General features: G+C 42.6%; 1 protein-coding gene across 1 annotated transcript in view; it reads right to left on the bottom strand.

Annotated features, from left to right (window-relative positions):
• Window positions 1-7,589, bottom strand: part of KLHL20 (kelch like family member 20) — a 1,442,445-nt gene that overhangs the window by 1,104,461 nt on the left and 330,395 nt on the right. The gene's annotated exons all lie outside the window — the stretch shown is intronic.

Here is a 7,589-nt window from a genome sequence, read left to right on the forward strand (position 1 = left end):
TTTGACAAACACATGTCTCTTACCATAAAGAAAGTTCATATTAAACTAGGTTCACTTTGCAGAATTAAACCTTACTTCACTGACTCCACAAGACAATCTATTGCCAGGACTCCTCTACTCTTCTTTATGCCTCTCCCATCTTCACTAATCTAAAGAAAACAGATTTAATAAAACTAGATGCTTGTTAAGATAAGATTGCCAGATTTGCCACCAACTCACCATATAGATCCCATCACTGCACTGCCTTATACCAACTAAATTGGCTTGAGTTGCCTAACTACCTAACTTTCGCCCAACTTATATAATGCCATGGGCCATTATACCAGCCTGACAAGAAAGTGTCCAGCACTCCATAAAACAAAAAAAAAAACAAAAAAAACATGAAAGATCTAAGGATATGGGGGAAGACACTAAACAAAAGACAATACAAAAACTGAGAAAATGGAAGCTTTGTTACATGGATATGGATAGCAAGATACAACTAGTCAAAATGTTTTTAGTCTCTCTAGTCTTATACACAGGTCAGGCATATTTTTATCAACCAGAGAAGAAGTTGTGGACAGCAAGTAATAAACAGCTGAAGGACTTTATCTGGGAGGGAAGATGGCAAGAGTCAAGTGGGGTAAAATGATTCTTCCAGTACAAGAGGGTGGGTTGAGATTACCCAGTTTGAATGGGGTATATTTCAGAGCTACACGGTTAAAACTCCTATACATAGCACAAATAGAAAACTATAATTCAAAGTGGAAAGGGATGAGGATGAAACGGGGAATTTAAGAAACAAGGAGAGTGGGATTTTGGATGCAGGCCTTTAAGGAGAATAACAATCATACAGAATATTATACCCGATAAAGTTAGAGAAAGTTTTCTAAGAACTAAGCCAACATGGGAATGGAGAAAGAAGATTCTGCCGATTGGGTTGACTGCAAATAGGGATACAGACAATAGGCAAGAAGGGGCTGGAATTTACTGGAGAAAACTGGTAAAGGAAAGTACCGTTGTGTACACTTACCATAAATGTAGATGTTCGAGTGTATTCATTGCTGCAGTCATTACATTTGGGTTATCTGCTTGCAGGTTTCCCTCAGTCAGCCTGATGAACAAAGTCTTGTGTCCTGCGTCAGTTGCTGTACCTTCATCCATGACGTCAGGTCGTCTGGGGTATAAAACATGCAGCCGACACCATTACATCAGTTTTTCTTGCCCCAGATGTCAGGTGCCCCCCTAATGGGAAGCAATTGAATATAAAAGTACAAAGATATACCTCCAACAAAAAAGCAAATACACCAAAAAGGCTTTTAAGCATAGTAAAGGAAAGTGGAGGTATAGCCAAAAGAAGTTAGGGGGCTGGAGGGAGGGTAACTAGGACTGCAACAGTGAATACTCGAACATCTACATTTATGGTAAGTGTACACAACGGTACTATGTTCTTTGTGTTTCACTACTGCAGTCATTAAATTTGAGTAGATTCCTAAAGCTATGGTTGGGAGGAGGAATTTAGATAGCATTAGGGCCAGCTATAAGGCCCTGCAAGACTGCAGTGGCAAAGCCAGCTCTGTATTTAGAGAAAATTGGCAAATGACAATGCTTGGTGAAAGTATGTACAGAACTCCAGGTAGAAGCTTCTAGGAAGTCCCTGGTATGGATGCCTCTCAGAAAGGCTGTAGAGGTAGATGCAGCCCTGGTGGAGTGAGGTCTGATCCCCTGGGGGATAGGTTTTCCATGGTGCTTATAGCAGAAATTAATGCAATGGCTTATCCATTTAAAAATGGTTTGCTTTGAAATAGCCTTCCCCTCTGCAGCAAATGCCACCAGAAGTTGTTAGATTTCCTTTGAGGTTTAGTCCTGTCCAAGTAGAATCTAAGTTGTCTGTGCACATCTACGGAATGCAGTATCCATTCCCCTTCATTCTGTGGATTGGGAAAGAAGGTTGGCAAATGAATGGACTGATTAAGAGCCACACTGGATACCACCATGGGCATGAAGGATGGATTCGTTCTGAGGGGCACCCTGTCCGCATGAAAGATGAGGAAAGGCTCCACTGCCATAAGGGCCTGTAATTCAGATACCCTTCTAGCTGAAGTGATTGCTAAAAGGAAAGCTGTTTTCCAAGAAAGAAATTTTAAGTCTGCAGTAGCAGATGGCTCGAAAGGAGGAGAGTGAGTTTCTCCAAGACAAAGTTAAGGTCCCAAGCTGGGGTTGAAGCTCTCCTGGATGGTCTCAATTTTTTGACCCCTCTGAGAACTGCTTGAGCAGTGGATGAGGGAAGAGGAGAGGTTCTGTGTTATAATGAGCTGAAATGGCTGAGGCGTGGATTTTAATGGAGGAAAAAGACAGGCCCTTGTGAAGCATCTCCGTTACGTATTGTAAAATCTGAGGTAAATTGGGCGCTGCTGTGCTCATCCCTTGAGATTGGAAAAGATACTGTGTCTGGAACCATTTTTCACCTAAGATTTTCTAGTACTAGGCCTCCTTGCCCCTAAAATGATATCCATCACAGGTTTGCTGAGGAATGGTAAAGGCGAGATTAAGTAATTAACCAGGCTGTAAGGTTCAGTGCTAGAAGCTGGGGGTGCAGAATCTGATTCTCCTGCTGAGACAGCAGGGAAGGAGTCTGAGCCAGATGCCATGGAGATAACCGCGACACACTGCGCAGGAGGGGGTACCAGTGTTGGTGCGGCCAGTCTTGAGCAATCAAAATCATCCTTGGTTTGTCCCGTTTGATTTTTAGTAGTACTTTGGAGAGCAGAGGGGGAAGGCATAGACTGACACATTTTTCCAGCTGAAGGACAGAGCATCCACTTTCCAGGCTTGTTTGTGGGGAGTCCTTGTGCAAAATTTGTCCAATTGGTAGTTCTGGGAAGAGGCAAACAGGTCTATATCTGGGCTCCCCCATTTGCTTGTCAAAATGTTGAAAATCCTTGGTTCCAGTTTCCACTCGTGTGGGTCCATGAGGTTTCTGCTTAGTCCATCTGCCAGTGTATTTAATTTTCCTGGCAGGAATTGAGCTTGTAGGTGCACTTGGTAGCTCAAGGCTGTATTCCACAATGCCATGGCTAGTCTGCAGAGGGGGTAAAAATGTGCACCCCCCTGCTTGTTTATGCACCACATAATAGCGGTGTTGTCTGTCTTTACCATTAGTTGTCCTGGAAGAATGTGGTCCTTGAAGGCTGTCAGAGCATTCTGTACAGCTAACATTTCTTTTTGATTGATATGCAGGTGCATTTGACTTGGGTTCCATTTGCCCTGAGTGCACTTCCCTGCCAGGTGAGCCCCCCATACATAGTCTGACGAGTCTGTTAGGGTTTGGGCAGCAGGGGGTGGTGTGAAAAGTAGTCCCTTGTTTTGGTGGCAGGCCTCTGCCCACTAAAGGAACTCTAGGCGTAGGCAAGGTATGATAGGAATCACTGTTTCTAGGTCTTGAGAATGCTGACACCGTAGGCTTTTTAAATACCACTGTAGTTTCCTCATATGCAGTCTTGCATATGGAATTAGAAGTATGCAGGAGGCCATGAACCCCAAGGCTTGCAGTGCTTGTCTTGCAGGTAGCAGTGTTTTTGTGGCCACTTGTTTGAAGTAGGTTGTCAAATTAATTTGTTTCTCTGGCGTGAGGTAAGCCACCTGGGAAGTTGTGTTCAAGCTTGCTTCCAGGAATATAGTTTGTTGACAGGGTACCAGGTGTGATTTCTTTTCGGTTATGGTGTACCCAAGACAAGTTAGACCCCTATGTACAAAGGCCAGATGACTCAAAAGTATGTCCTGGCTTTCTGCCTGAATTAGACAATCATCCAGGTATGGGTATATTTGAATATTTCTTTGCCTGAAAAATGCAATAACTGGAGCTAGGCACTTTGTGAATACCCTGGGCGCAGTAGATAAGCCAAAGGGCAGTGCAGAGAACTGATAGTGCGTGTAAGCCTGCTTTGAAGCATAGGTATCTTCTGTAAGATTCCCTCATTGGAATGTGCAGGTATGCTTCCTTTAAATCCAGTGTTGCCAACCAGGCCACTTTGCCTAGCATAGGAAGTAATTGAAAAGTCAGCATCTTGAATTTTGGAATCTCCAAAAAGGTTTTTTAGAGTAGATGGGTCCAGGATAGGACACCATGAATTGTCTTTTCTGGGTACCAAGAAAAGTCTCGAGTAGAAACCTTGTCCCTTTTCTTCTTCTGGTACCAGTTGAATAGCCCACATGCTTGAGAGAGAAAGTACTTGTTTTTGGGCCTCTGCCCACTGATTTGGGGGTAGGTCTGGCCACCCGCTTGGTGTTGGCAACATGTGGAAGTGAAATCTGTATCCCTGGGACACTATATTTAAAATCCATTTGTCCTGGGTAATAAGTTCCCAATTCTTTGCATGAAGAGCAATCTTTCCCCCCAAAGGGGCAGTCAGCTGACAAGTGCTTGGAAATTTTAAAAGGAAGGAATTGAAACAGTTTACCATGGGGGGGGGGGGTCTTATTATTCCCAGATTTGGAAGTGGAGGCTCCCCACTGCTTAGTTCTGTGCGTCCCCTGGGACTGAAACCTGGGGTTTTTGCTGTGTCTGGGTTTGGCTTGAGAAGACCTGGAAGGGGTTGGAAAGGACCAATTCTTAGAGGGCCAGTGCCTACTAAATCTAGGAGGCTGAACTTGTAAAAAAATCTTTAACAGTTTTCATAGATTTAGCTTTATCTTCCATCTTTTTAAGAACTTCCTCAGCCCTGTTGCCAAACAGGCGGTCCTGATTTAAAGGAGCATCCAACAATTTAGCTTAAACATGATCAGGCAAAGATTGCTCCTTAAGCCAAGCATGACTTCTGAGCAAAGACCCAGTAACAGCAGCCCTGCAAGGGGCCTCTAATGAATCAAAACCACATTGCAAAGTATATGTTTTCCAACTTGTTCAGCAGAATGCATTAACTCCTGTAATTCTTTATTTTCCACAGTCAGGAATCTTCTGTTTAAGCAGTCCAATAACATGCTGCTGATACTTTAACATACGAAACTGGCAGTTTAAAGCCCCAATGGCCAAGGTTGCAGAAGTGTAAACCTTCTTACACTGGAGTCTCTATCAGAAAGGGTAGGATTTTTAGCAGTAGAAGCCTTAATGCCCATAGGTACCTATGAAATTGTCTCTGGATCTGCAATAGGATTTTTAAAAAGGAACTTGTGGGACTCTGACCCTCTAGTATCTGTCAGGTTTTCTGGGAGCAGGAGGCAGGGAATCAGGGGCCAAACTAGATTCCAAAAAAGCATCATCAACAATGTCTAGTACAGGATGTAAAGCTAAAGGCCTATGAGGTAGAAGAAGGAAATCCCTAAGCCTCTTTTTTGAATCATAAAAATCCTGGCTTTCCCAGTGGAAATACTCCCATAGAGTATGTAAGGTTTCCCCAAAAGAAAAATCCTCAGGAGGGGAAGCAGAGGGAATGGAGTCCTCTGCATCAGAATCTTCATAAGTAGATAAGGGCAAATCCAGATCAGAAGAATCAGAAAAAACAGAATCCTGATCAGAAGATTTATAATCAAATTCAGTCCTAGGCCTCTTAGGGGGGGGGTTGGCTACACCTGATTAGAGTTATTAGATCTTCAGCCATTCTTATCATTTGTTTTTTAGGCATAGAGGCATGAGCATGTGGCCTGGGCGTCATTTTTAGGTAGGGATCGAGATTTAGGCCTAAGTAAAGAAGGAGGCGTCAGTTTAATATGCATGTCTGTAGGCCTGAATACACCCTCAGAAGCCAGTGCCTGCACAGCGGCTCTGGACCCTTCCAAGGTAGAGACATCTGCGGGTTCCATAGTTGAAGCATCTCACGGCATACCGGACTCCGAATGTGTCTCAGTAGAGGCCTGCGAATCAGAAGCAGCGGGTATCAGGAGCTGTGAAAGTGCCTCACTGAGTACCGGTGAACTGGCTTAGGAGAAGCGTCGTCGGCAGTTTTGAACCTTGGTGGCTTGTCTCTGTCTTTATCTTTGTGTTTTTTCGGAATCCTGGTAGTCGGATGGCTAACAGACGACATTTCTGGAAAAATAAACAGAGACCCGAAATATTCAGAGACGAAAATATATTGATGACGGATAGTGCGCTGATTAAATAAAGCACAAAACCGACAGCAAGGTACGTCATGGTCAGGGCCTAGGCAAGGAATACAGTACGAATGAAAATCTTTATGAGGTATTTGCTTTCCACAAGTAATGCAATTATTAACTTTTACTGACTTCGGTAAGGAGCAAGAAAAAGTTTCCCCAATGGGGTACTTAGCTTTAGTTGAAGACTTAGGTTCTGAAACTCGAAAACGAAAATTTCAGGAGTCGGCCAACCAGCACTTGTGAACTACTACTGCTTCAGGCACTGCACAGCAAAAAAGGCTGATGTAATGGCGTCGGCTGCATGTTTTATACCCCTGATGACCTGACGTCATGGAAGAAGGGACAGCAACCAATGTAGGACCCAAGACTTTGTTAATCAGGCTGACTGAGGGCTACCTGCAAGCAGATAACTCAAATGTAATGACTGCAACAGTGAAACATGAAGAACATCCAAGTTATTGGTAGCAAATAACCACAACGGAAAGATGATAAATTAGGAAGATGCCATGGATTTATTTGGACTGCAGGTTAGAGATTGCCTTGCCTATCAAGGACTGATATCAAAGTATTGGCAAAGAGAAAGAAATAGGGGTTCTTAAATGAAAGACCAGCACTGGTAGAGTTTTTAGTAGAATCTATAACAGAAACTGCCATTAAAAAAGGAATAATTAGTAGAGTATATAAAATATTGCATGATAGCTATAAGAATCAATCACAGGAGGTTAGAAAGGATTGGGAAGAAAGACTAGATAAGCAATTCATAAAGAAACAATGCAAGGATATATGTATGCCTCCCAAATATGCAACAAAATCCAGATGATTTTTGTTTGGAAATGTTTACATAGACATTTTTATACCCCAAGAAGACTCCAGAAAATTCTTCCTCAGGTAGATGTTACGAGGTGTAATGGGGAAGAAAGAGGTAATTGGGAACATATTTTCTGGGAGTGCAGTGACTTGGCAGACGTTAAGGATTCCCTGCAAGATGCACTGTTGGAGATGCTGGGTGGATAGACTGGTGCGACTAGGGAGATGATTTTTCTGAGCTATGATACAGAATTGGAATCGCCTAGACATGGTAAAGCCTTGCTGTCTCTACTTATGGTAGCTGCCAAAAAAAAGTAATTACTAGAAAATGCAAATCAAAATCTAAACTAACTATATTACATGCAGTGAATATAGTAGCAGAGATAAAACAACTGGAACAGACTTCAGAAAAAGGCAGGAACAAACTACACAGGAAAAAATGGGAATTGTGGGAACAATATGTACAGGGAGGAATGAGGTTTAAAAGAAGGCAGGACTTAAATGAGCTATACAATGTTTGACTGAAAATGATTGAGTAGCTTATAAATGATGTATAATGTTTGCAGCTGGGAGTGTGTCAGTGTGGTTTGTGATGTAAAATGCTTGCAACTAGGATTGTGTCGGTGTGGTTTGTTTTCATTTATATAAATGCATGATTGTTTATGTCGCAAGTAATAGTTTAATAAAGATGTTTCTTTGAACAGAATAATTTA

Source organism: Protopterus annectens, chromosome 10.part0, assembly GCF_019279795.1.
Source record: "Protopterus annectens isolate FY-2018-M chromosome 10.part0, PAN1.0, whole genome shotgun sequence".
NCBI lineage: Eukaryota > Metazoa > Chordata > Ceratodontiformes > Protopteridae > Protopterus > Protopterus annectens.